Genomic DNA, 21,054 nt, shown 5'->3' with positions numbered 1-21,054 from the left:
GACAGTTCGCCATGATTACTATTATTTAGTCTTTCATGTTTGCACGCATTCTTTGAATGAAATTCTTATTTTCCATTATCGGCGTTTCACTTTATCCTCTTATCAGTTCTGGCACACTGATGTTCACACTGGCTTATATCCTGGATCATTTTATAAAATTTCTTTATCATCCTTTTGATTTCATTTCTTTTCTTAATTAGTTCTCTATTCTCAGTATTCATTATCTCTTTTATTATAAGGGATCTCTTTTTATTGACGATATTAGTATGTTCATTATTAGATAAACCATTTCAGGAGTTAACACTGGAATGAAGGCTTTCATTTATAAGGTTTAAATTCTTACTAACAGAATTATTAAAATTTCATTAGTATTTATTTTCTTAGCCTCGCTCAAATCATTGATCGAATATTTGGCTTTTCCCATTTGATTAACATTCCTTTTTCCTGAGTTCACATGTGGACTTCGTTAGTCTCTATCTTACATTACATACTTGGATTTGTGAGTTTCCTAGTATTTCACAGCATCTTCCATAAAATCGTAATTCGACATGGATGTACATTCGCATCCTTCCTGGAGTATTATTATAGATGGCGATATTCCCTCGCTCTATTTTGGATCTTTAGTTCTTGCAAACGTTCCCTCCATGACTTTACAGTAGCTTCCATTAAATCGTCATTCGATAAAAGTATACATTCAAGTCCTTCCTGGAGCGCTATTACAGATGATAGAATCTCTTTGCTTTATCTTGAACCCTCAGTTCTTTAAAATTTTGTTCTCACTAGCAGGTACCAATAACTCTCTGTTCCTCTTATTTATCGAAAATGGTGTATTCATCTAGATAAACCTCGCACATATCCGCAGTAAGATTCCTGTAATTCTACTAAACTTTCAATTTTGACAAAGTTCTAATTGTTTTGATTTCAGTTCTGAAATTCATGTTAGAGCTTGACTCAATCTAATTGGAATCGATCTCCATTTAACTAACCATTAGTTGGTAAAGTTAATCAATTAACTCTTTTAACTGATCAATTAAACCAAGTGCTGACTAGATAACTGGAATCAATGACCAATTATATAAAGTTGGTTTGGTCATGACAAGCCTTTCCAAAAACCGAGATCACAATCATTTGGAGTATCAATGAGAATGAAAATGTACTTCTTTATCCTTAAAAATAGGGTAATTTTTGAAAATTTGGGCAGCACTTCCCCTACACCATTGACTACCAGTCGGACTCAAGCCGACACCACCTATCAACCAAATCATCCACAATCATATCCACCCACTTCCATCAACCAAAATTATCAATTCGCCACCATTCTCATTCCATCATTTTGATCGGGAGCTGACTAGCATAGCATATATCTTTTTAATTGGAATTGGGTCTTAAAATTTTATCTCGTTATTTTCTCAAAATTTGATTTCGCGATTCTTTTAACTTATTTCGTGTCATTACCAATTGTGTATAGTTACTTTCAAGAATTATACCGCATCGAATCTTTTATCTTTGACGTTACATACTCAATTTCATTAACTATTTTGTTTATCTTTTAATAACCACGCAGGGTCTAAGTTATCATCATCACAATCGGGTGAAAACTTCATCATTAGTTCATTATTTCTTAAAAGGTTTCACAGTCGAGTCACCATTGCTTCATCTTCACTTATGTTCCTGTATCGAATTTTCGTTATTGGTCCGGTTAGGGGTATTAAATTCACCATAACTTATTTACTCAAGTTAGGGAACTCCACAATTCCTTGAAGAAGACGTCCAAAATTCGGTTACAATTAAAATTTCTCCTACCTGGAATCTTCACGATAAATATCTTTCCGCGATGAAGGGATGCTTCACGTCTTAATCGCCTGTCTGAGGCATCGTTCAAAATTTCCTTGATCTTCAATTGTCGTCCCGATACTCGTTCGCATTGTCTGATGTACATAGCCTTGCTTCCTTATTTCCTTATTTTATAATTATTTTATTTAATAAACCACCACAGCACACGCGCCTACGCGCAACCGGAGCAGGGACAGGGCACGACTAGGAAAAACAACAGGAAGAAAATCCAGGCGGCAAGAACACATACACGACTCCATATACACGCACATGATAAACACACACACACACACACACACATATATATAGGTTCGTATGTATATATTACCAGGAACCAAAACGAAGTTGGAGAAATCACCGGAAACTGAGCGAAAAAAGGGACAGAACCGCGGCGATGGAATCAACAGGAGGCAAGAGAAATAACGAAGGAGGAAGGGGGAAAGGGAAAGAGAAGGAACAAAATTACGAGGAAAAATTGACAGAATAACTGAGGAAGAAAGAAGAAAGAGATCGAGAGATTCAGAAACTAGGGAGAGCTGAGAGGAATTGATGTTTCGGGTTGGGGAAAAACAGCAGACCCGCACTTCTCCTAAAATACAGCCGCGTGTCTTGATAATTGTTACGTGGCTTCTTTTGAACTGTAAAACTGTAAATCGATTCAAATTTTTATAATTAATGATGCATTTCGGCGGGTGAGAATACGCTAAAATAATTTCAAAATAATCTTAAAATTCTCTAATATTCTGAAACTAATAATTCATTAATTTAGTAATTGTTTTTATAACGTCTTTAAATCACGGAACATAACCATATTTTACAATTTAACGAACAAACATTTGGTTAAATAAAAGCCAAAAACTTTCCAAAATAATTTTAAAATTTTCGAAATATTTAAAAGTTAATAAAATAAAATTTTCAGGATTTTTGAAATATCTTCGAATTAAATATTGATTTTACAATTAAATGGAATCAAAAAACTCTTTTAAAGATAATTAATAAATAAAATATTGATTTCTAAATTTTATAAATTCCTAAAAATAATAAATAAAATTATAAAACAACAAAAATAATTTTTGGAGCAATTTTAGCATTTATAAGCATAAATATGCAATATAATTACTTTAAAAATGAATTAAATTCATGCAACTCAATAATTAATTATAAAATTAATCTTCGCATCCCAAATCACAAACAATTAATAATACAGCAAAACATAACTTACAGATCCATCACATATTTTATTTATTTAATAGTTCAGTAATTACATATATATATATATATATATATATATATATATATATATATCGGATCCGAAAATAGGTTACTTAGCCGCTAAGTAACTATAAAGACGATACAATTTTAATACCAGATTTGGATAATTATTAAAACAGAGCCTCTTATAAAATACTTTATACGAAAATAAGGTAATAATATCTCGCCTTTTGGGAATATGGGTTTTTATCAATCTATAAAATGATTTGCGTATCGAAAATTTCACGTCGGGACTCGTACAGGTGAAACCGGACCCCGGATCGAAAAAGTCGAAACACGAAAAGTGCTTAGAATTATCAGATTAGGTTAGGAAGGAGTTTTCGGAAGAGTTTCGGGTTGTAAAAACGCAAGAACGGTTGAAGTGAGATTATTTCTGATTCTAAAAAATAATTTTATAATTACGTAAAAACAATCATTATTAATTTTATAAATTCTCATAAAATCATACAATAATCCAAAATTACCAGAAAATACCAAAATTATCTATATTTAGTTCTCGATAATTAAAGATTAAAATATTTAAATTTTTATCAGAAATAAACATCCAAATATTAATATCAATAATCAAATAATTCACCAAAATTCACATAAAATCACATACTAATTATTTATTTATAAAAATAATTATATAATATTTCTCAGACATTGCATCCTTCCCCGTTTAAAGGATTCTGTCCTCCGAATCATGCTAAGGAATAGACCATGCTATTTTTCGAGTATCTTACTTGAAATTTCTCGGAACTCATCACTTTACTCACCATTCAACGGTCCCCTTCCATCATCAAATTTATTAGTTGCTCATGAAACCCCTAATTCAATCTTTACTTCATACATTTGGAGTTAAATTACTCTTCATGGTCATACACACATGAAGGTCTTATGAACTCGTTATACCTGTGACAACAAGGTCAACTCATTAACAATTATTCTATCTATCTCACTGTTCAAAAGGACTAACTTAATTTACACTAACCTTCTTTTCTTTCCAATTCTAATAGTTCGTGTTCATGAAATTTCTATTTTCACTGACTGTTCTACTTTACTTGTCATGTCTCTTTCTGTTCGGTTAGTCTGGCCTATGATCAGTTTCTAATCAAGTTCGAGAATCTTTAATTGGTCTCTTGCACCTTGCATTTATCTATGCCCGATATACTGAGTTCATGGCGTCTTCTGCTTCAAATGTCCTATATCTATTTAAAAGTTTTAACCTTAAAGGAAAATTTCAACAATTGCATTTAACTTACCACTTATTAGTATATCTGAATTTCTTCTCAATCACTATCAAGGATATTCACAGCAAGAATATTTTACTATCTGAAAGAAATATATTAATTTGGAATGGAATGAATCATAACTTTATTCAAAACCCGGTCTCTTGGTACTAATACTCATTCTGTTGTCATATCAAATTAGATATTAATATGAACTTTGATGCTCACAGCATTTCATACTGAAGTCAACATCAATCATTTATATTAATACCACCTTTGATATCTAACAACAAAGTAAGTATCAACCAGAAACTGAGCCAAAACTTGATCTTCATTTTCTAACTTTTCCAATTCTTCTAACCATTTCCCAACAATCTTAATGGTATTCACTCTTTTCTTTCTATTCAAAACAGTTGTCCCTAAATGGACCTGGTCTGATTGGTAGTTAACCAAATAATTGTAGCTCACAATCAATTATTACCAGAATTCATATCTTCGAAGCTTAAAACACATTTGCTTCCTTTCATCCTTCGCAGGAATATCTCCATGTCTTTAGCTTGGTATTCCTTAGTCCTTGAATTAGCGAGGATCTTATCAATAAATATAATTACACTATCCAAATACTCCTGGTACATCATGTTCATTTAATCTTCAGACTTACAATTTCTGATAATCGATGCGTAACTTCATACCTCCATTCTTCTTTTTTCCCATGATTACTTTTGTGTACAGTGCAAAACACTTTTTATTTCATTATTCTTTCATTCCACATTTTTGAAGTTTTTCCTTCACTCATTATTTCATTCCTACTGGGTCATGCGATACAGGGCTTTTGACACCAGCTCGACTCTATACAGTAACCAATGAGAAATTTCACCATATGTTTCGAGCTAACCTTGGTAAATCATTCGTTCGAACCTCCAGGACGTCACTTTAATCCTAAAGAAGTACGATATGAGATTCATTATAACTTTCTTCTTTGACAGTTCGCCATGATTACTATTATTTAGTCTTTCCTGTTTGCACGCATTCTTTGAATGAAATTCTTATTTTCCATTATCGGCGTTTCACTTTATCCTCTTATCAGTTCTGGCACACTGATGTTCACACTGGCTTATATCCTGGATCATTTTATAAAATTTCTTTATCATCCTTGTGATTTCATTTCTTTTCTTAATTAGTTCTCTATTCTCAATATTCATTATCTCTTTTAATATAAGGGATCTCTTTTTATTGACGATATTAGTATGTTCATTATTAGATAAACCATTTCAGGAGTTAACACTGGAATGAAGTCTTTCATTTATAAGGTTTAAATTCTTACTAACAGAATTATTAAAATTTCATTAGTATTTATTTTCTTAGCCTCGCTCAAATCATTGATCGCATATTTGGCTTTTCCCATTTGATTAACATTCCTTTTTCCTGAGTTCACATGTGGACTTCGTTAGTCTCTATCTTACATCATATACTTGGATTTGTGAGTTTCCCAGTATTTCACAGCATCTTCCATAAAATCGTAATTCGACATGGATGTACATTCGCGTCCTTCCTGGAGTATTATTACAGATGGTGACATTCCTTCGCTCTATTTTGGATCTTTAGTTCTTGCAAACGTTCCCTCCATGACTTTACAGTAGCTTCCATTAAATCGTCATTCGATAAGGGTATACATTCAAGTCCTTCCTAGAGCGCTATTACAGATGATAGAATCTCTTTGCTTTATCTTGAACCCTCAGTTCTTTAAAATATTCTTCTCACTAGCAGGTACCAATAACTCTCTGTTCCTTTTATTTATCGAAAATGGTGTATTCATCTAGATAAAACCTCGCACATATCCGCAATAACATTCCTGTAATTCAACTAAACTTTTAATTTCGACAAATTGCTAATTGCTTTGATTTCAGTTCTGAAAATCATGTTAGAGTTTGACTCAATCTAATTGGAATCTATCTCCATTTAACTAACCATTAGTTCGTAAAGTTAATCAATTAACTCTTTTAACTGATCAATTAAACCAAATGCTGACTAGCTAACTGGAATCAAAGACCAATTATATAAAGTTGGTTTGGTCATGACAACCCTTTCCAAAAACCGAGATCACAATCATTTGGAGTATCAATGAGAATGAAAATGTACTTCTTTATCCTTGAAAATAGGGTAATTTTTGAAAATTTGGGCAACACTTCCCCTACACCATTGACTACCAGTCGGACTCAAGCCGACACCATCAATCAACCAAATCATCCACAATCGTATCCACCCACTTCCATCAACCAAAATCATCAATTCGCCACCATTCTCATTCCATCATTTTGATCAGGATCTGATTGGCATAGAATATATCCTTTTAATTGGAATTGGGTCTTACACCAACAAGGGTTAACATAACCACACTTTTCTCAGTTCTTTCAGGATGTTACGAATTGTTATTAATGAACTTAAAATTTTATCTCGTTATTTTCTCAAAATTTGATTTCGCGATTCTTTTAACTTATTTCTTATCATTACCAATTGTGTATAGTTACTTTCAAGAATTATGCCGCATCCAATCTTTTATCTTTGATGATACATACTCAATTTCATTAACTATTCTGTTTATCTTTTAATAACCATGCAGGGTTTAAGTTATCATCATCACAATCGGGTGAAAACTCCATCATTAGTTCGTTATTTCTTAAAAGGTTTCACAGTCGAGTCACCATTGCTTCATCTTCACTTATGTTCCCGTATCGAATTTTCTTTATTGGTCCGGTTAGGGGTATTAAATTCACCATAACTTATTTACTCAAGTTAGGGAACTCCACAATTCATTGAAGAAAACGTCCAAAATTCGGTTGCAATTAAAATTTCTCCTACCTTGAATCTTCACGATAAATATCTTTCCACGACTAAGGGATGCTTCACGTCTTAATCGCCTGTCCGAGGCATCGTTCAAAATTTCCTTGATCTTCAATTGTCGTCCCGATACTCATTCTCATTCTCTGATGTACATAGCCTTGCTTCCTTATTTTATAATTATTTTATTTATTAAAGTTCACTAACTATTCATTTTACGTCGGAATCTTCTGATTTGAAATGCATCGCGTTAACGCAATTTATCATACTGATGAGATCCCCGTAACACGAACAACTTTCTGACTTGATGTCTTCGCCACGTCCATGTTATCGATGAATTCCTTTTTCCTTACCCGCATATGTTCACCACTTTTTGCTTGCGATCATATCTACATTCGACATGTAATTACCTATTACCCGGAACTATTCCATTTCTTTTGAAATCGTCAAACAACAAACTTTACGCAAAAAGGGAGTTTGTGAATATGATTTTTCTTGAAAGATTGGATAAGGAATAACAATGTAACAAACAGTTGGAAGAATCTGTAAGTCAATAAATTGAAGGAAGAAGAATGAGTGAAGATTTAGATCTGAATGAGACAACCATATTCGTACTCAAGATGGCCAGTCTTTCATACTATATGGCATACAACACATGATTAGGTGGCGTCCCACCCGACTCTTTGTCATTCCGACAAAGTGTCATACCACAACACTATTTGTCTCAATCAGGAACTAATAATTTGAGGAAAGAAATAATTCAAAGAGAATACAAGAAATTTTCTTTCATTTTCATCTCCTATGATTTATCAATAGAAGAGCTCATACGTACTTGAGACTCAAGAAGAATATATGCTAACGTATTCGAGGAAAGAATGTTAGTGTTGATCACCTTCCACATTTCACTTACGTATGCCTTCAGGAACCAGTCGAATGAGAGATTCACCGTTTAGGTCACATTATAACTTCGGAATGTCTTCTGGAAATGCCTCCATATTCAAAACTTTAATAATTCTATCATATCGCGTCCTTACAAAATTTATAATCATTGCTTCCAGTTTTCCTTTATGCCGCGTAGATTAACCATCGATCACGCACGTCTCAATTTTATTGATAAGAATATTATTCCTCTCCAATCATCTGGAAGATTCTTTTATTTCCTTCGATCATCCTTTGTCCAATCGAATCACGAATCTCTTTAAATTTTAATAATTTCATGAATTGGGTAAATAATGTTTTAACATATTGATTCAATTCTTGATATTGTTAAACAAAATTTACTTTCGTCTTTTATGGAAAACTTTAAATTTTCATCCTGCTAATAGGTTTCCTTGGTCCTCCGAACTAACAACACTGTGTCTGGATTCATTATCCTTTTAGGTCCTTTTTTGTTTATAATAACAAGAACTTAAGTAGTAATTTGACAACCAAATTATGAAACTCATTTTATGCAAAAAAAATTCTAAAAGTTGATTAAGAAAATCTTTTTCGAACTTTCATTTTAAAATTTTTGAAAATCAAATATTTGGTCGTCCTTATTATATAAGTTACTTGTTATTCTTATAATTCACTAATGAAATGTCTAATTAAAAGCATGCACATATAAGGGTCTCTCAACTTTGGTACCTTCTCCACTTTTCCTTGGATTCTGCTCGCACTTATTAGTCGACGAAACTTCATTTACCGTTGTATATCATTTTATTCGCTATTCTACTACAATGCTGACATCTGATACTATCTTTGACATTCTTGTCATCGGCCGTGATGTTATGCTTACAATCACGTACGCGATTCAACGTTCGGTCTGTAGATAGGGTCACACCTCCTTGCTAGACTTTCCCATACCCAATAACGTAGATACCATTCCTTGTGCAATGCCCGATACGTGATAAGAACCTTTTCGTAATGGTGGTGCCTTCGAAACGTGCAACGTTGGTTCTTCATCAACTTTCATCAACTCGTTACCTCCAGCGTGAAGCTCGTCCTACTACCTAATTCTAAGTTAAATCATATCGAAACTCACGAAGTTCTCATAAGACTCAATCGTATTTTCCTTAAAACCACATGAAAGTAGGGTAACATACCCAGTCTTCGTCGATTTATCGATTTCTCCTTACTGTAGGGTTTGAGAACTCAATATACCTATAACGTTGCAATATTCGCCTTACACTTTCTCAATAATCCTATTTTATTATTTTTATATCGGATCTGCTAAGCCTAATTCGCACTCAACTCAACTTAACCTGAGCGTGCCTAGCTCTTTCCTATCCTATATGGCCTATCATTCCTATCTTACCCTCACATATTCTTATTCAATGACCAATAACCTGTAGCTCTGATGCCAACTTGTAACAACCCAAATCCGGGATCAAGATTTGGTGTTACGAAACAATCTTTACATAAAATAAAAGAATATTCAATTAACCCCTTGAATCTGGATCGTTTACAGGATATGGTATGAAACAAGAGTGAGCCAAAAATGCCCAGCAAGTATATAATTTGAGTTTCAAGCATTAATACCAAAGGAAAAACTTCCGGACAAAATCTTAAAATAATTTTAAACAATTCTATTTATTTGAGTGAGTGGAGCAAATAAACGTTGGTTGTCACCAGCCTTCAACTATAAGTCCAAAAGTGACAAGCGATTCCCAAATTCTTCTCCAGAATCAGGGTTTTGTTCGGTTTTGGAATCATAAAATCTTTCGAGAGAGAATGCCGTTAATGGCGATCGACAACAAATTAGACTGGACACTAGTTCACACTTATACCTTGCTGATCAGTCAGGATACATTGTAGATCTATATCCAACCGTATAGATCCATTCAGGTACCTAGGCTCTATTGTCCAAGGGTCCGGTCAATTCCCGGCCCATAGGATCCAGCTCATCACTGGTCCTCACAATAACCATTCAGCCCGTAGAGTGTTTTGATGTCAAATCATTTTGAATTCAAAACATCTCAATTCAGGGTTCGCAAATAACCAGAAAGAATGGGTATTTGCTCAAGAGAGCAATCGAATTATAGGAATAATAATGAAAGGAATATGCATAATCAGAGTAATTGCAGTGAAATGTAAAGCATTTAACTATTCTGAACTTAGAATAGGAACGAAGAAATAATTGCAGTATTTTAAAAGAAAGTTCTGGAATACTTGCCTCAATAAGCTTTTATCGCTATTACTGGTCGACTTTGGTTCGACTTGAACGATCGACCTTATCCTCAATCTATTATCCCATTCTGGATACGATCCCAACACTCAAGCCCTTCGATTGGAACTTCATTAATCTCGACATCTAATCCCTACATCACTCCTAGTCCAACGTCAAATCTCGGGTCTTCCGACTAGGACCTACAGGGTTAAAATACCCAAATTCAGATAATCGCTTCGCTTAACATCACATCACTATCCTATTCTACCCGTACGATTTCATAATCCAACTTATGTTTATATGTATTATTTAAATACACATAGTAATTATGGTTCACATCTTCGAAACTCAGTTCGGTGTTTGTTTTCGGAAAGTACGTATATTCGTTGTTTGAAAATAATAGGGTAATGGATTATAAAATATTTTTATCACAACACACAACTAGGTTCGTATGATATTATTATTTACTTTCGTTCGACGTCTCCGATAATTATAGGTTACATTTCCGTATTTTCGGTATTAATTTCCTGAAAATGGGGCAGCGTCTCCTTTGTTTATCGGCCTACCCGTCGAAACAATTCGACGTCAATCCACAATAACAATCCAATCACAACAACAACAATTACCCACCATTCGCAATCCCAATCACCGATATAATTCAGTTATTAATTATTTTTATTCGTATTTTTATGTTTTTATTCATTTTTTTTTATTCGGAGGACTCAGATAAAAATCATCACCGTCCACCGTCGGCTCGCCAAGGCTCATCGCCGACGACGGTAAAATTCGCGGGTGCCCGATTAATTCGGGTTTCCGACACGAATTTCACCCATTATTTTTTTTATAATTCCTGTACAAAATTTATTTATTTCATGAAAATCAATCAAATAATTTGCAAAAATAAAAAATTCAGTCAATAATTAAAATAAGCAGTTAAACCACCACATCAAACGCGCCTACGCGCAACCGGAGCAGGAACAGGGCACGACTCGGAAAAACAACAGAAAGAAAATCCAGGCGGCAAGAACACATACACGACTGCATATACACACATATGATAACACACATATATATATACATGTTCGTATGTATATATTACCAGGAACCAAAACGAAGTTGGAGAAATTACCGGAAACTGACCGGAAAAAGGGACAGAACCGCGGCGATGGAATCAATAGGAGGCAAGAGATGAACGAAGGAGGAAGGGGGAAAAGGGAAAGAGAAGGAACAAAATTACGAGGAGAAATTGAGAGAATATTTGAGGAAGAAAGAAGAAAGAGATCGAGAGATTCGGAAACTAGGGAGAGCCGAGAGGAATTGATGTTTCGGGTTGGGGAAAAACAGAAGACCTGCACTTCTCCTAAAATACAGCCGCATGTCTTGATAACTGTTACGTGGCTTCTTTTGAACTGTAAAACTGTAAATCGATTCATATTTTTATAATTAATGATGCATTTCGGCGGGTGAGAATACGCTAAAATAATTTCAAAATAGTCTTAAAATTCTCTATTATTCTGAAACTAATAATTAATTAATTTTTTATAACATCTTTGAATCACGGAACATACTAGTATTTTACAATTTAACGAACAAACGTGCGGTTAAATAAAAGCCAGAAAATTTCCAAAATAATTTTAAAATTTTCGAAATATTTAAAAGTTAATAAAATAAAATATTCAGGATTTCTGAAACATCGTGGAATTAAATATTAATTTTACAATTAAATGGAATCATAAAACTCATTTAAAGATAATTAAAAAATAAAATATTGAATCTAAATATTATAAACTCCTAAAAATAATAAATAAAATTATAAAACAACAAAAATAATTTTTGGAGCAATTTTAGTATTTATAAGCATAAATATGCAATATAATTACTTTAAAAATGAATTAAATTCGTGCAACTTGATAATTAATTATAAAATTAATCTTCGCATCCCAAATCACAAACAATTAATAATACAACAAAACATAACTGACAGATCCATCACATATTTTATTTATTTAATAGTTCAGTAATTACATATATATATATATCAGATCCGAAAATAGGTTACTTAGCCGCTAAGTAACTATAAAGACGATACGATTTTAATACCAGATTGGGATAATTATTAAAATAGAGCCTCTTATAAAATATTTTATACGAAAATAAGGTAATAATATCTCGCCTTTTGGGAATACGGGTTTTTATCAAACTATAAAATGATTTGCGTATCGAAAATTTCACGCCGGGACTCGTACAGGTGAACCCGGACCCCGGATCGAAAAAGTCAAAACACAAAAAGTGCTCATAATTATCAGATTATGTTAGGAAGGAGTTTTCGGAAGAGTTTCGGGTTGTAAAAACTCAAGAACGGTTGAAGTGAGACGATTTCTGATTCTAAAAAGTAATTTTATAATTACGTAAAAACAATCATTATTAATTCTATAAATTCTTATAAAATAATACAATAATCCAAAAATTAACAGAAAATACCAAAATTATCTATATTTAATTCTGGATAATTATAGATTAAAATGTCTAAATTTTTATCAGAAATCAACATCCAAATATTAATATCAATTATCAAATAATTCACCAAAATTCATATAAAATCACATACTAATTATTTATTGATAAAAATAATTACATAATATTTCTCAGACGTTGGGTCAGGAACTGAACTGTCAAGAATTGCAGTGTTAGTATTTTCCTTTCCAGAAACTGTGTCAGGAATTGTCACTATGTTGTCAGGATTTGAAGTTTGATTGTCAGGAATAGCATTTGAGATGTCAGGATTTGCAGGAGCAGCTTCAATCTATAGTTTCCTTTTTCTTCTTAACACAAGCATTTCAATATCCTCACTTTCAGCATCAACATTAGCATTTATCAGTTTAATGACATTCTTCCTAGGTTCAGGATTGATAAATTGAGGATCAATTTAAAGCTTAAGAGCCTAAGTCTCACGAATCTCCTCAATTATGATTCCACTGGACCTTGTCCTTCTTTGAGAGGGAACAATAGCTTGAACAACTTTCTCATCAACCTTTCTTTTTTCCACCTTTTCTACCACCTTTAGTTTTCCTTTTACCTTTAAAATTTTCTTGATTAGATGCTTGCAGCTGATTCAGAATTTCTTCTTGTTGTCTCAACATCTTTTCTTGTGACATGTCTAGAAACTCATCAGCTAGATGGGTAAAAGCTTTCCTGTTAAATAGTTCTTCCACCCTTTTATCCTTATGACAGAGAGTCACAATATTTCCAGCTTTTGTCTTTAAGATCTATAAAACCTCTGTGAATCTTCAAGTTTATCATTTATCACCTCGTCTCTGTCAGGAATTGCAGATCCTGATTGGTGCTTTTCCATTAGGATTTGAGATTGAGTAATTGTTTTGGTCTTTACAGTCTTGGATCCATCCTTGGAGACTTGAGTTGACTGTTTAGTTTGTGTTTGTATCTGTATTCTAGCTCTAGATTGAACTACCATAACATCACCATCATTATCAGGATTAGCATTTTTTCTCAAAACTGATTCAAGTTGACATTTTGTCTTTGGTACTACTATCTCCCCCTTTTTGGAATTTAGACTTTCTAAAAGAGAGAGAATACTGATAGTCATTGAAAGGTCAACAAGCTCTTCTCTAAGATCAACATTGTCTTGCTTGAGTGTAGAGACATAACAATGCATCCCTTTGACTAGTACTATAGTGGCCTTGGTAGAAGTCTTCATGTCAGGATGCGAGACCAAATGAACAGCATGATCAGCTAGAGACTGTGTAGCTTCCAAATAAATTTTTTAACTTGGAAACCTCCATGAATGATTCCATTCATGAGTTCTATGAGCATCACGAGTAGGAGCATGACTAGATGATGACCCAAAAGTAGACAACTTAGAAGCTTCTATGCCAGCTTTAAGTGCAGCATTATCAGGATTAGCATCAGAATCATCATCTGAATCACCAAAATCATGACCATTATCAGAAAATTCTTCAGGAAACTTTTCAGGAACATCAGGAATAGTGTCAGAAACTTTGCCTTTGAGCTTTAAATCAGGATTTGACTTAGAAGGCCCAGTTGCCTATGATGAACCTGAAAGAGGAGAACCAAGAACACCTAAAACTCTCTTTTCTTTTAAAGTGAACTCATCACTTCTCACACATATATTAATTGAAATAGTAATATCTAGCTCACTTTTGTCACTCTTATCTACCTCTCCTTTTGTCAGTTCAGAAGACCGCCTCTCAATAATTCTGTTTTTCTCTTAATCTTTTCTCACAAACTAACTAGAAAGGCTCAACTCTCTAGGAAAAGAAGAAATAAGAGGGGGTAAAGAGGAGTGGTCTATAGTCATATAAATAAAGGAATTTCTATCAACAGGTCTGTTTATAATCATGCAAGCAGATAAAGTAGATTTAGAAAGAATAGTACCTTTAGTGTTAGAGTCCACTGGTATTGCAGTAAGTGGAGGTACCAAGATGGCCCAAGTGCTATCCTTAGTAGTGACTAGTACATTAGGATTTGTAGAGTCAGGAACAGCTGCATCGGGAACTGACCTTGTGTCAGGAATTGGCTGCTTGTCAAGAATTGATTGCATGTCAGGATTTGATGCTAAGTGTGTAACAGTTATTTGAACTATTGGTTCTTGTGGGACTTGAGGTTCAGAAGCTTCTTCAATCCTTTGAGCTGAAGGTTCTTGTTTGTTTAACTCAAAGATGGGATCATTAATGTGTTAGTGTTTGTGCCTTAGAGACAACATTATAATGTTTTAGTTTAAGACATTTGGATTATTAATATTTATGTTCTATCGATTATTCCTTTTATAATATATTAATTCTTAATTTACTGTGATATAAATGTTAAATTAATTAATATCCTTGGAATATGATATGGAATTTATATCTCTAAGTACGTGACTTATAAATGAGATTATGGGAATAGTATCAATATTCTTAAAGGTCCCTAATCGAGTATTATTATTAAAAGACAATTATAATGAATTAAAACTGGTGGGTTTGTTGACTGATGATCACATCTCATTGATCATAGGTATGGTGATACTATATTCAAAAACACATGCAGATGTAAATGTACATGGTGTTGGATAGACCCAATGCGAGATTCTATTGAGTCATAAGTAATTCTCAATGTGATAATGATGTAATGGTCCTTCGACTTGAAATTTACATCATTATATTTTTAAATGAGAATTAATGTACTTTGATTACATTAAAAGTTACCTTTGACCGGGTAATTGTAAAAGTGTGTTTCGGGTATATTATGAATTATATGAGAAATATGAATAATCTAGATGGAATTTAACCCTCCTATTTTAGGAGTGTTATTATTGGCCTCTTGTGTGAGCTAGACTATGAAATACCTGGCCACCCTCAAAAGTTGATTTGATATGATAGTCTACTCATTGATCAAGGAAACTTGGATTAAACTATAATGAGGATGACACATTACATGCTTCTAGTATAATCTATAATATTTGGTTAAATGGATTATATTACATTATACATTATCATGAAAGGTTTAAATCGAATCACCTATTTAATTATTATTACTTGGGTAGCAATGATGTAAAACTAGATACCACTTATTATTTATATTTTAATATGAAATATTGAAATTATTACCAACTTAATAATAACCTACATGGTCACACACAAAGAACGCTTGAAGAAGAAATAATTTAAATTATGAATTTAAATTAAATAAGTAATTTATTTTATTTATGATATTAATTAAGTATGACTTAAGTAATTAAATAAATAAAATAGAGAAATTACTTAACTAATTCCGAAATAAGTTATTAATTAATTAAGTGTGACTTAAGTAAATAATAATTTGGGATTTCAGATTAGTATTAATTATAATTAGATTATATGTAGAAAACTCATTCTTCTCTCTATATAAACACTTTGAGGGCTGATTTATATATAATGATACATGGTTTACAAAACCCTAGCCGTTCAAGGAGAAAGAGGAAGAGTGGTAGAGATGGAGTTTTCGGGAGCTAGTACACATCAATCCTTCAAGAAAAATGTTCGTGTGGATACCGTAGAGCGTAGATCAAAGAGCGGGATACGTGGTGATCCAAAAAGATTTGGAACTCCATTAATGAACTCTTAAAGCTTCTTTAAGATAAAGATTCTTACTACAAATTAAATATCTATTTTCTCATGGATCTTACATAGGGTTTCGATTTTATTCTTATTTTAATTTAATTTTACATCATTTCTGTTGCGTTAATATGCTCGAAACCCTTCATAATGATAACATCCAATTGAGCAATATGCTTCTGATGAGCTTTCCTTTCCTCTACAGTAGTTTGAATGTCAATATCCACAGAAACATGTATCCTTGGGTAGTATCAGGAATAGCCTGTTGATTATCAGTGCTTTTACCCACACTTTGAGTGGTTGGTTCTTGTGTAGCAGAGGCATTAACAGTTGCATCTTCACTTTGAGAATATGGTTCTTGTGTACTGTACCCCTTCTATGGAGAAGCTTGGACTATTTTTTGACATACACTGTAGTGTCTATAACTTTTGTTTTTGGAGAAGCATCCAGTCCAACTTCCTTAGCTAATTCCCTCACCCATTCATAAGAAACTTCAATAAATTTTTCTAGTGAGGAGTCAGGAATTGACTAATCAGGAATTGTAATGACTTCATCAGGAATTGACTATGCTTGATCAGGAACTGATGGAGATTTATCAGGAATTCCAGTTTTCTAACCAAGAGCAACTTGAGCTAGAACATCCAAACCATATTTTTGTTTCTTAGCCTGAGCTTTGTCAGCAGATTTAACTAGTCTTCGTTTCTTTGGCACATGACTAGCAGCTACAATGTCAGATGTTTCTTCCTTTGTAGTAGCACCAGTAACCTCCACTGCTCTAATACGCAACTTAAAAACAATAGGGCCATCACTGTCAGTATCTGATGTCTCATCTACCAACTTAACACAAGTTGTAGTCCTTCTTTTCACACCCTTTATAGTACTAGTTGGTGGTGGTACATGCTTCTTCCTTGCTCTACCTTGTTTGTCCAATGAGTTAGGTGAAGGTGAACCAACCTTTGGACCTGATTTTCTCTCAGACACATCAGTCTTAGCTATTAGTTTTGATTTTACAACTGATTCCTTTTGAGAAGAATCAGAGGTGATATTGTGTTTAGATTTGGTGGGTGAAGAAGAAACAATTGGGTTAGAAACAGGGTGGGATGTGTCATGTTCCAAATTGTATGAATTTGAATATCTGTAAGGCATTTTGTTAGACAAAATACCCACATTTCCCTTGGAAAATTTGTACTCCTTCTGAAACTATCCTTCCTTTTAGCTAAATCAATCAGAGATTTGGAATTGATTTGAAAAATCATCAATAATTCATCTTTTTCAAAACTGACATCAGGCAAAAGATATGTAAATATCAATTGTAAAAACCTAGTGTAACCAACACCACCATCTTTATCACTAAGCTAGCTATTAGGAATTGCATGATAGTGTTACCATAATAAAAAACATGACCATATAAAAATGAATAACCTATCTGCAGTAAAGATAATGGAAGGGCATCAAAGTTAGATACCTTATTCAGAAAAGTTCTGCTTATGCAATCAAAATAGAAATTCCATTCTTTTCGTAGCTTTGTTCTGAACATCTCCTTGGCCTTACTGAACTCAGTGCTATGGCCAATCTCTTTGACCCATTCAAAAAGAGTTATATTAGGAGTTACAACAGTTGTCCAACCATTTAATGCAGGCAATTTCAGAGCTTCCTCAACTACATTAGCATTAATCTCATATTCCTTGTTTTTGTAAGTGAACATAATGACCCCTTTTTCAGCATCGAAATTTGAATTCTCCCAAATCCGCATAACCTGTTTAAACCAGATTCTAGATGGAGCAGTGAGAGCAATACCCAATATCACTTTGGGCTAAAAAGTCTTGAATCATTCTGAAATCATCAGGAATGCCAGTTTGATGCAAAGGGGCTTTAAAGTTTGCAGCAGAGAAAGTCTTGTGATTAAACACACACTTAACAACAGAGAAAGTGGAGACATAATCAATAGTGGCCATTTAAAAACTAGGGTTTTAAGATGAAAAACCTGGGTTCGAAAAATTTGCAGTGAGAGAGAGAGATGAAGATGAGCAGTTTGTGTATATTGTGTGTATAATATGAATGTGAATAGTTTATCAGGTACTGATGGTATCAGTCTAAGACAGTAAGACAATAATACACATGGCATGTTTTAATTGGATGAAATTATTAGTGGCACATATTCTGCGTAATTGTAGTTAATAATGCACAACTTTTAAGAAGCATATATGTGTTACTGCGCCTAATAACTGTTGAGTGACATTTATGACACTTTATAACGCTCCATTAAGCTTTGAATTGGTGTATTTGTACTCAAGTTGGTGTTTTAATGTGTTTTCTAGTGTTTTTGCATTTCAGGCATTAACCCGGAATTTAGGTGAATTAGTATTGATTTGATGCTAATATGGTGTTAGGATGGTGTCCAAGGAATAAAGCTCGTAAAGACCAACTCATTACAGCAAGAAAAGAAAAAAAAGGAATTTTTTCCAGAAGGCCCAAAGTACAGAGACACAGTGTGCCCATGCTAATCAAGTGCGCGGCCGCGCCGGGTCGGGCAATTTAAATTCTGATTCTATTGGGCTTCTGATTGGAGGATTTTTACTATGAATGGGCTGCTATATATATAAATAAAGGTCATTTTTCATAAGGAGACGTACCAGAGCACAAGGAGAAGGCGTAAGAAGACCGTTTAGCATAATTCAACGAAGGCGAAGAAGACCTAGTTTATACTTGTGATTTTTTGTTCTAAGTTGTAACTTTGGATGCTAGTTTTCTTATTCTTGAACCTATACTCTCATTTCGTACTTGGTTTATTATTTGTTTTATAAAGACTACATTTATTATACCATGCTTTCATCAGAACCCACGTTGATGATGAGTCCGGTTATGGGCTAATCGTTATCGTGGAGTTCTAGCGGGTTTATTTAGTTAATTTGTTTCGATTCCTTGGTGTGTGGTGATTGTATGATAACCTAGTCTTGGTTGTGCTTATTCATCTTATGAGCGTCGCAAACTTATAAGATAGCATGTTAATTCTTAATGAAGCGACAGTGAATTTAAGGATTTAGAACTTGCCATGCTAGCATAGGTTCATGTGTCATTGTTATGCATGATTCGTAGGTAATTTTAACCATCTTACTTGCCCTATGTAATCACAATTGATAACTTATGCATTAAACCATTATGTTGTCAAATTTTATAGACATATAGGGTCTCAATATAATTGGTGTCTGTTCAGCTTCTATCTCTTTTGTGGATGTCTGGCAGCATATTATTCGTGCAACGAAAGTTGGCATTTAGCAGTTTCGTGTTGTCTGATTAGTGTCATCACCATTACATGTTAAGGTTAATATCAATAAAGCTATTGAATGAAGTATTTAATGAAGTTAGAATCCCATGTGTGTGTCATATATTATTCACATCTCTTTAATCTCTTAGTTTATGTTCTCCAGTATAATTCTCAATAGCTAATCATAGTATAATCAAAACCTAAATTTTTATTCGTCTTAGCATTGAATAATAGCCATATCATTGTTGCATAAGCGCATAAATCACAAATTTAATCTAACCAGTCTCTGTGGGAACGAACTAGAAATAATTCGATATTACTTGCGATCGCGTATACTTGCGTGAATTATTAGTACAAGTTTTTGGCGCCGCTGCCGGGGACTCAGTGTTAACTTTTTTTTATGTGTTTGTCATCAGTAATCGTTAAAGTTCATTGACTCGAACATTGTTACTTACCTACTATTTTCCTTGTCGTGTTTCAGGTACTCTAGCAAGCGTGTATGCGTACGCATTCGCGGGCTCGTAAGAGAACTCTGGATCAAGCTGAGGAGGAAGCTGTAGTGATTCGAAGGGAAGTTTTTGAGGATGAAGAGAAAGTAGTAGAAGAAGAATAAGTTGAGGAACCAACTTCAATAGAGATGGGAGATCAAGAAGAAATTCCTAAGGCTTTGATGGACTATTCACAGTCTAAGATCAATGGTATTCAGTCAAGCATCATCAGACCAACCATCTCGGCTAACACTTTTGAGATCAAGTCTAGCACGATTCAGATGATACATAACTCAGTTTAGTTTGGGGGTTCTCCTATAGAAGACCCCAACATGCACATCAGGGATTTCATCAAGATCTGCGACACTTTCAAGTTCAATGGGGTGACTGAAGATGCTATCAAGCTGTGACTCTTCCCATTTTCTCTGAGGGATAAAGCAAAGTGCTGGTTACATTCTCTACCGCCAGGGTCTATCACCAAATGGGAGGATCTTGCTCAAAAGTTTCTCCCTAAATTCTTTCCCATGGCGAAGATTGTTGCAATTAGGAATGCTCTTACTCAGTTTGCACAACAAACTGGAGAATCTCTATGTGAGGCTTGGGATCGATATAAAGAGATGCTAATGAAGTTCCCCCACCATGGCATGCCTGATTGGATGATTATAAACTGTTTCTATAATGGTTTGGGCACTCAGTCTAGACCTACACTCGATGCAGCATCTGGTGGAGCCATATGGGCCAAAAAACTATAATGAAGCTTATGAGTTGATTGAGCTCATGACAGCTAATGAATACTAGAATCCTACGAAAAGAATGTTACAAGGCAAGGTCGCAGGAATTTGGGAAGTGGGTACAGCTACTGCTATAGCTGCTCAACTTCCAGCTTTGA

The 21,054-nt window shown here is 33.8% G+C and overlaps 1 non-coding gene across 1 annotated transcript; it reads right to left on the bottom strand.

The window, feature by feature from the left end:
- Positions 1–20,704: 20,704 nt before the first annotated feature.
- On the bottom strand, positions 20,705–20,811 carry LOC141662251 (small nucleolar RNA R71). The gene has a single exon (XR_012550374.1). It is a non-coding gene; the product is annotated as a small nucleolar RNA R71 (small nucleolar RNA).
- Positions 20,812–21,054: the final 243 nt, after the last annotated feature.

Source organism: Apium graveolens, chromosome 5, assembly GCF_009905375.1.
Source record: "Apium graveolens cultivar Ventura chromosome 5, ASM990537v1, whole genome shotgun sequence".
Classification (NCBI taxonomy): domain Eukaryota; kingdom Viridiplantae; phylum Streptophyta; class Magnoliopsida; order Apiales; family Apiaceae; genus Apium; species Apium graveolens.
The sequence above is the reverse complement of the archived record's forward strand: the minus strand, read 5'-3'. Positions and strand labels throughout refer to the sequence as shown.